The sequence below is a fragment of the Bos indicus genome, chromosome 3 (assembly GCF_029378745.1).
Source record: "Bos indicus isolate NIAB-ARS_2022 breed Sahiwal x Tharparkar chromosome 3, NIAB-ARS_B.indTharparkar_mat_pri_1.0, whole genome shotgun sequence".
NCBI lineage: Eukaryota > Metazoa > Chordata > Mammalia > Artiodactyla > Bovidae > Bos > Bos indicus.
The window spans coordinates 86,829,045-86,838,655 of record NC_091762.1 but is presented as its reverse complement, the minus strand read 5'-3'; the positions used below and the strand labels follow the sequence as shown (position 1 = coordinate 86,838,655).

General features: G+C 44.3%; 1 protein-coding gene across 11 annotated transcripts in view; it reads left to right on the top strand.

Moving 5' to 3' along the window:
- FGGY (FGGY carbohydrate kinase domain containing) overlaps positions 1–9,611 on the top strand; it is a 525,569-nt gene that overhangs the window by 137,310 nt on the left and 378,648 nt on the right. The gene's annotated exons all lie outside the window — the stretch shown is intronic.

The following is a 9,611-nucleotide window of genomic DNA, read 5'->3' as shown; positions in this document are numbered from 1 at the left end:
AATCTGCTTCACCTCAGGAATGAAAATGAATGAATAGCTTACACACACAGTTTTGTGTGTGTGTGTGTGTGTTTTCCTCTCTCTCTGGATGTCCTGCCTTCAGATACTATGAGCATCAGAAAATACCTCTTGAGCCTAATTTTAAGTAGTCAGACCTATGTCCAGTGGGAATTGTGAGTATTTTCAAGGGTAGGGTGGATAGAGGTGATAGCATGAAACACGGCTGGCCCTCTGACCAGGCCTGCTTTGTGAAGGCGTCTTTCCCAAGGTGGGCGTGGGTGGATGTGCGCTTGTGCAGGCCCCTGTGGAAGCACAGGTCCGCTGCCTCTGCAGTCACTCTCCACAGGCAGAGGCCGCGGCTCTCCCTGAATGGCAGTCTTGGACGTTCTGAGTCCAACACCCTTGAACAGAGGGACAGACTGAATCCAGGCATATGGCATTCACTGTTTGTCGACTTATTTTTCAGGCTTGGAGGGTTCAAAGAAAGTGAAAGTGAAGTCGCTCAGTCGTGTCCGACTCTCTGCGACCCCATGGACTGTAGCCTACCAGGCTCCTCCCTCCATGGGATTCTCCAGGCAAGAGTACTGGAGTGGGTTGCCATTTCCTTCTCCAGGGGATCTTCCCGACCCAGGGATCGAACCTCGGTCTCCCACGTTCCAGGTAGACGCTTTAACCTCTGAGCCACCAGGGAACTCTTTTGGAGGGTTCAGGACTTCCCCAAATGTATTTTGCCAAATATTTGCATACTGGTGTCTACTAAGGGCCATGCCTTCTGTACATATCTGATTCATTTATCCCAGAATAATCAAATCACTGTATTTTGGAAATGTGTGACATCCAGAAGAGTTCTTTTGAATTTTTAAATATCTTTTTTACTTTTTAATGAGACTAACAGAAATGGGTGATCCCAGTGATCACAAAGAGGCCTAATTTGCCCCCAGCTTCCTGGACACCAAGAAGCTTTGGACATGAGTATTTTCTGGGGTGTTTTTGCTGCAGCATTATTCTAGGACGTGTTTCTTATTTACTTTATATATACCTGCTCAGCAAAGCTGTTTTTGAGTGAGTTCTCCAGCAGTCATTAACTTTTATTTTTTTTTAATGAAGCTTCTCAAGTCATTTCTTAGAACAGGGAAATCTCTTTGTCACAAAGAATGAACTCTAGCATAAAAAGCTAGTTAGGTGACCTAGTTCCTTCAGCAAAAGCAACAAAAAGGTGCCAGGAGAAGGAAGAATAGAGAGAGGGATGAGGAACTATGAAGAAAAGAGACATAAGAAGCATATGGCCCACTTGTAATGTATGCCTTTATTTGAACCTTCATTCAAACAACAACTGTTAAAGAAGAAAGTAAAGTATTAGGAGAAGTAGGAACACAACAATAAGGAATTATTTTAAAATATGATACTACTGAAATTACATTCTAAAAGATATCTTGTACTTTATAATTGCATGCTGTGCAGAAAAATAATACAAAGTCTAAAATTCTCTTAAAAGAAATCAGAGTAGGGTACAGATGAAACAAGATGGGCATGAATTGAAATTACATGTAGCTGTTGTAAGTATCTGAGAGTTCACTAACTGTTCTTTCTAATTTTGAATATGTTTGTAATTTAACATACTAAAAAGTTTTTTTTTGTTGTTTGTTTGTTTGTTTTTAATTAACAGTTTGGGATCTCTGAAAGTCTTGGGTCCCTAAAAGAATTTCTTTTGGTTGCATTTGCTTCTCTTCCACACCTCCCTAAATCCCAGTGGAGGGATGTTTTCTCCTTTAGTTGTGGCTCTTTCCCTGTCTGTCTCTCCCTCCTTCCCTCCCTATATTCTATCCACTTGTCTTTCTGTTCCCACCCTCCTTAATCTGTCTTTCTGTTTTCCTGTCTTCATTTCTTCCATTTCTTTCCTTTTCTGACCTTCACTAGGGTTGACAAGAAGAGAAGACATATGTTTTGTATCAAGTTACAGATATACTTGGGACATATTATCAGGGCCACACAAGGGCTGGGCACTTTCTGGAGACTCCGATGAGTGTGGCAGGCTGCCAGGGCCTGCTTGACCACTAAGTAATCCTGCTGGCTGAGGACAAAACTTGACTAGACCACCGTCCCACAACAGTCAGTTCCTACAGGTTTTGCTGTGAGGTTGGTCTGATTTGATCACTGTCTCCCAAACTAGCCTCAGAAAGTAAATCAGGGAGAGAATCACCTGTAGAGATTAAAAAACAAAAAACAAAAAACCTTTCAGTAGAGATACTTGGGCAGTTCACTGGGAATTCTGATTGAGATTTGAATGGAAACAAAAGCTGAAAATCCATAGTTTTGTTAGCCTCTCATGATTCTCATGATCATTAGATTGGGGAATCTTCCCCAGTGGTTCAGATGGTAAAGAATCTGCCTGCAATGCAGGAGACCCAGGTTCAATTCCTGGGTCAGAACATGGGGTCTCAAAGAGTCGAACATGACTATGTGATCACTTGTGGCGGGTGGTTTAGTCGCTCAGTAATGCCCAACTCTTGAAACTCCACAGACTGTAGCCCACCGAGCTCCTCTATCCATAGGATTTTCCAGGCAAGAATACTGGAATGGGTTGCCATTTCCTTCTCCAGGGGATCTTCCCAACGTAGGCAGATTTTTTACCAACTGAGCTACCAGGGAAGCCCAAGTGACTACTTACTACTTCTCTTTTCTACTAGACTTAGTGGTTCTTTGATAGATTGGAGGGATTCTAGTTGCTCAAGGAGCAGATTTAGATTGTATTTCCATACAGTTCTGCTTTATTACAATGGATATGGCAAATTTTCCACTGGTATCAGTTACTGTTTATAATGTTTTTATGTAAGATGACATGTTCATGAACAAGGTGTTGCATCTGATAGTTACTGCATAAGCATCTGATGGCTCAGTGGGTAAAGAATCTGCCTGCTAATGCAAGAGATACAGGAGATGTGGGCTCAATCCCTGGGTTGGGAAGATCCCCTGGAGGAGGAAATGGCAGCCCACTCCAGTATTCTTGCCTGAAAAATGCCATGGACAGAAGAGCCTGGCGGGCTACAGACCAGAGTCGCAAAAAGTCAGACACGACTGAGCACAGACATACATACAAGATAAACAAATGCTGAATACAGAAAAGAAAGTCAAGAAAAAGATAACGTACTTATCAAGTGCTACTCTGGTAGTCAACTTGACTAATCATTTATATTTTCTCCTTTAATTTTTGCCAGAGCTCTGGAGAGCAGTTTTTACTGTCCATCTTTATACTTGATGGCACAGAAACTCAGAGAAGTTCAATATTATACCCAAAGTCATCAGTGAACCTGTGACAGGAGGAGTATTGAAGCCAGATTTACCTGTCTTTTCTACCACACAGCCGTTCCAAACCCTGCTGCCCATTTGCCAGTCCTTTCGAAGCCTTTCTAAACAGGGGAAATCTGTTTAGAGGTCAGGAAACCCGACCAGTGCGGCAGGCTGCCAGAGCTTCCTTTGCTGGGCTGTACTGGTGTGTTTGTTTTTCTTGGTCCACAGCTGGATAAAGGGTCCCACTGAAAGCTTTGTTGCTGCTCACAATACCAGGGTGTCACGGCAGGGAGCTGTGACAGTTGAGGGTCAGAAGCCTCTTCTGGATGGTTTTCCCATATTGGAATTTGTGTGTATAGGGAACCTTGTCATAGGCCTGAGATATGGGGGGTTTTGTGAGCACCATCCAGCACCTTGGCCTTCTCTGACAGTGGGGAAGTCAGAATGTCAGCTGGAAAGAAAAACCTCCCCCAGTGGATTCCAGGCTCTGTGTATGTCACTCAGCTGGTGTCTCGCATACTGGCCTTCCTTTCTGTGGTCTATTTTCCAAGACACTTTGCTCAGAGAGGATCCTTGTAAAGACGCAGATCTGATTATGTTCCTCCCTAGTGCAATCCCTTCAATGACTCCCCATCCCTTGAGCCCCCCTGCACTGCAATGAAGACCCTTCCTGGGCTGGCTGTGTCCCCCCTGCATTTTCTACCCCTCCCTGCATCAGGAGCATCCAGAGTCCTCGCACTCATAGCTGTGCAGCCCATCCTGGAAACAGAGTGGAAAAGAACCCCAAGAAAATATATAAAATTTAATTATGACTTATGGTGCCTGGCAGGATTTGATTTTCCCATGTGTTTGTTGCCTGTCTTTCCCACTATACTGTAAGCTCCCTGAGAGCATGGTCTTTAACTTGTCTCCTGTTGTGTCATCAGTGTGGAACAATGCCTAGAGTGTAGTAGGTGGTCACGTAAATAATTCAGGGACTAGATGAATGGTTGTCACTATGCAGTCCTGTTCAAGGTCAAAAGAAAGCATGGTTATGGCCAGAGTGGTCAAGGAGGGCTTCACAGTGTACCTGTTGTGAAGGAATTAGGCTTTGAGGAATCAGAGGAACTGGTTGTGGTTTTAGTCTTAAGAGGATCAGAATTTTTGCAGGGCTCTTGGTATATTGGAAGGAAGATGGGTTTTATAACCAAAGAGATCTAGGTTCAAATTTGGACTCTTTCAGTTACCAGTTTTATGACTTAAAGATCTCTGAGCTTCAGTTTCTTCACCCGTAAAATGAGATTGATATTGCTGTCTTTATTCTTGTGAGGAATTAAAGCAATATCATATATAAAGCACATGCCATAATGCAGAGCACGTATTGGGCTCTCCATCAATGGTAAGTAAAACCTTATACAGATACAGTGTGACCGGATGCCTGGGAAATGGATTATTTAGGGGAGGTAGTTAAATTTAATGAAAATGGCACAATTGTTAAACTGGCACAGAAGAATCCGAGTTACAGTAGATTTCACAGTACTCTAGCTGTTTTCATGTGCTTTGAAGATTTCTCTCTGTCTGTACTTTTTTAACTTTGGAAAATGGAGGTAGGGGGATGTGCCTCCATCTTACCCACCTGGTACATAGATTCCCTCTGCCCTAATACTGGGGACCTGTTGCAAGGTAAGGCTTTTCTGGCAGGAGATCATGATGAGAAGAGGAGGAGGATGGAAATAAGCTTTTATTTATATATTTATTTTAGGTAGAAAAATTAGAACTGCTCTTCCCATGACGAACTACATGCGCCTGACTTTCCTTCTGCCGTGTGTGTGTGTGTGTGTCCCTGTAGACCTTGGCGTGAGAGTTTTCACTGTGGTCATGATCCTGACCTCTACCTAATTCTTCCCCTTTCTATTAGGACATCTCTCCCTTTCTCCACCCACCTCTGCTTCTCTTGGGCTCCTAGAAAATGCCAAGTTCTTTTCTGCCTTGGATTCTTTGAATCTGCCAATCCTTTTGACTGAAATTCTCCTCTGCCTCTTTCATTTTTCAGAAAATCAGCAGGCTCCTTTTCCTATAGTGGTACTGGAGCAAAATAACAATATTGGTTTTTTATTATTTATTTTACATGATGCCAAGATCTATTCCTTGGCATCATGGAATTTTTTTTTTTTTTCAGTATTCCCTGGTGCAAGAAATGGCAACCCACTCCAGTCTTCTTGCCTGGGAAGTCATGGACAGAGGAGCCAGGTGGGCTACAGTTCATGAGGTCACAAAAGAGCTGGACACAACTTAGGGACTAAACGCCACTGCTTCTCTCCCTTGGGCTCCCTGTAGAGCTGCTCTCTCCTCATAGAGAGTTGTTAACAATAACCGCTGCACCCTTCCCTTCACCCTACTTGAGCCTTCAGGCAGCTCCTCTGCTTTAGACTGTTGCAGGTGGTTTTGTCCCTCTCCCTATGAATCCAGCAGGCTTCCCTTGTGGCTCAGCTGGTAAAGAATCTGCCTGTAATGTGGGAGACATGGGTTTGATCCCTGGGTTGGGAAGATCCCCTGGAGATTGGAAAGGCTACCTAGTCCAGTATTCTGGCCTGGAGAATTCCATGGACTGTATAGTCCATGGGGTAGCAAAGAGTCGGACACAACTGAGCAACTTTCAATTTCACTTTCTTTCTGTGAATCCAGTAGATGGCCCTGCTGGGGACCCAGTTCCTCCCCTCCCCAGTGGAAGATGAGTCCCGGCAGAGAGGTTACCAGAGCTGAGTAGCAAAGAGGGGCCAGGAATACTTGTCATCAGGGTATCCAGGACAGGAAGGAGGGAGTAATTGGATGGTAGAGTCAAGGAGGAGAAAGTTGACATGGAAATGACTTAGTTATTCACTGACAGATGAATGGATAAAGATGTGGTGCATATACATGATGGAAGATTCCTCAGCCATAAAAAAGAATGACATGTCATTTGTAGCAATATGGATGGACCTAGAGACGATCATACTAAGTGAAGTCAGACAAAGACAAATATATGATATCACTTATATGTGGAATCTGAAAAATCGAACAAATGGGCTTATTTACAAAGCAGAGGCAGACTCACAGATGTAGAAAACAAATGTGCGGTTACCAAAGGGGAATGGGGGTAGGGGAGAGGTAAATTAGGAGTTTGGGGTTAGCAGACAGACTCTACTATATATAAAATAGATAAACAGAAAGGTCTTATTGTACAGTACAGAGAACTATATTCAAAATCCTGTGATAAACCTTAATAGAGAAGAATATGAAAAAGTATTATATATATGTGTGTAACTGAATGACTCTACTGTATACCAGAAACTCGGAGAAGGCAATGGCACCCCACTCCAGTACTCTTGCCTGGAGAATCCCATGGACGGAGGAGCCTGGAAGGCTGCAGTCCATGGGGTCGCGAAGGGTCGGACACGTCTGAGCGACTTCACTTTGGCTTTTCACTTTTATGCATTGGAGAAGAAAATGGCAACCCACTCCAGTGTTCTTGCCTGGAGAATCCCAGGGACGGCGGAGCCTGGTGGGCTGCCGTCTGTGGGGTCGCACAGAGTCAGACACGACTGAAGTGACTTAGCAGCAGCAGCAGCAGCATACCAGAAATTAACACAACATTGTACATCATCTAAAGTCAATTAAAATCAACTGAAGTCAATTAAAAAAAAGTCAGTTGCTGACTGATGTCTGAAATAACAGTATTATATATTAAAAAAAAACCCAGTAATTTAGGACTAAAAATAACCAACACAATATGGTTTAACACCAAAATGTGGTGGCCTATTCATAGTTCTCACCTTAGAAGTTATCGCCTCACAGAGACCATCTCAGGTGGACTTCTTCTACACTCCATGTTTAAGTCCCCATTGCACTTACTACTCTCTGGAAATGCATTGTTTATTCTTTTGTATTGTTTAGGTGTCTAAACGATATTTAATTGCCAGAGTCCCCCAAATGTCGTCTAAGCTCCACGAAGGCAGGGACCTGCCTGCTTGCTCCCCAGTGCCTAGAACTGTATCTGGAAATAGACAGTCTAAATCAGTACATGTTGAATGAGTGGACAGGAATGACTGTGACAATCCAAGTTGCTTTTGGTGAGATTAATGTTGAAGAAAGGAGTGCAGTTGCCTACAGTTCTCTAAGGCAGGTCAGGCAATGCTGATACAGGCTTGGTTGTTATCATCACGATTATTATTTTGTTTCAAACTCTTGAGGATGCTAGGCATGTTGTAGACTGAGGGAAGTAAAAGTCTTGCAACAGATGGTACCACCTGCAAAAGAATTAAGTCTGATTTCTCCACCCCAGCCTCCACTCCTTATCACAGATATGAATAAACACACACCCAATTGTTTTTAATGCTTTCTTTGGAGGGATGGCACATTTATATTCTGAGTCAGGCAAGAAAAGTCTCTAGCCACAGGACAGCTGGGAACTCAGGTCCGTGGAGGGCGCCCAGGATGGAGGTGAGGAGAAGGCGCCTCCTTGTCTGGTGACAGCAGCTGGGGCCTCCTCTGCCTCCCTCCCCACAAAAATCCCTTTGGAACCAGCTCATGCTGGGATCCTGCCTGCCAGACAGAAACAGATGGCCTCAGGCCGCCGCTGATGCGGTGGCATGGACTGCATAGCTGCTGCTTTACTCACGGCCAGGGAGACAGAGATGGGGATGGTGGAGGTGAGGGCCGGTCACCTTGCGTTCCCTCCACAGCTGAGGTGACTCACTCTGCCTCAGCTGAAGTTTCGTGTCAGGTTCTGTGGGTTGCAGGCATTCTGTCTGCTCATGCCAGTGAGAAGCAGACTTGGCCGGGTATATTTGTAAGTGTGTATGCCTTCAATTAGAGCATTTGAAAAAGATACTTTATTTTTCCCCTTCTTCCTTCACCTGCCACACAAGGGGTTGCTGGAGTTAGCTTAGCAGTTGTTCATGAAATACAGCCTCCCCCTCTGGGCAGCCCTGAGGAGTGGCTTCTCCCATCTGCCTGAGATGGTGTGGGCGGCTCGAAAAGGTGGCGCAGGAATGGGGAGATGGATGGTTTCCTCTCTGGAGCCAAGATTGTCATCTGCTAGAGGTGGGACCCTTGGCAGGTCACTTAACCTCCATAACCTCCTGCTGTCTCATGAAGGTGGGACTGGATTGGGGACATCATATAGCTTAGCTCTCAGTCTGTTTTTATCAATTGGAAATTGCTGTTTGGAGCAGAGCAAGGGATGACAGATAAGTCAGTCTCAGCTAAACCAGAAAGAAATATCCACTCTTTCTTTTTTGGCTGCACCTGCAGTATGCCAGATCTTAGTTCCCCAACAAGGGATCAAACCTATGTCTCCTGCAGTGGAAGTGTGGTCTTAACTGACCACCAGGGAAGTCCCAAGAAACAGCCACTCCTGATGTTCTCCAGGTGTATGAACGTGGGTAGTAGTTCACATGCTGGATATTACCTGACTTGATGGTAATATCTGCCCCCGTTTTAGCTCCAGGAGTTGGTGGACAGGGAAGCCTGGTGTGCTGCAGTTTATAGGGTCACAAAGAGTTGGATGTGACTGAGTGACCGAACTGAACTGAACTGATGTGTCCTTCAGGGATCATGTAACAGTTTCCCATCTTAATCACTGCCTGAGAATAAACTTTATTAATAAAGGTGAGGAACACACACACAATCTGACTTTTATTGAGAGTTGGAGATTCCATCATTTACCCCTCCTCCTTATGCAGAGAGAATCTTTTAAATGACTTATCCAAAGGCATTCAGCTAATAAGTGATAGACCTTGAATTCAAACTCAGATCTGTCTTCAGAACCTAAGTTCTCTATTCCCACCTTGCACCCCTCTTCAGCTGGAGATTAACATTGAATGTCTGTGTGTAGGAATTGGTTGCTAAGGAAACAGATCAGAAAGTTGCCCGAGAGATTTATTAACTGTTATCTGCCTGTCTCTTTTGAGTTTACGAAGTACTTTCAAAATACTATGGGTACATACAGGATACTAAAAACATGTACAGATTAAAAAAAAAAAAAACTGGGTTATTTCATTTAAACTTTCAAAACTGTTACTCCTCTTTTTCAGGGAAGGTAAGGCTCGTAGAATAAGGTAGCTTGCCTTTGGGGGCTGGTACTCAAGCCAAGGCCTGCCTGCCTCTGGAGTCTCTGATGGTACCTGTTGGTGCTAATGCATCCTGAGTGGACCCCTTGGCAACATTAGAGGTGCTTTTGAATACAAAAGGTGGGGTGAATATCCCCCTCACCTAGGTCTCTTCTGTTCTCTAGAACTTGGAAAAATCCTGCCCTTACTTACCAGTGTGAGCAGGGAAGTTTCCCAGCTGCTCTTCCTGGCTAC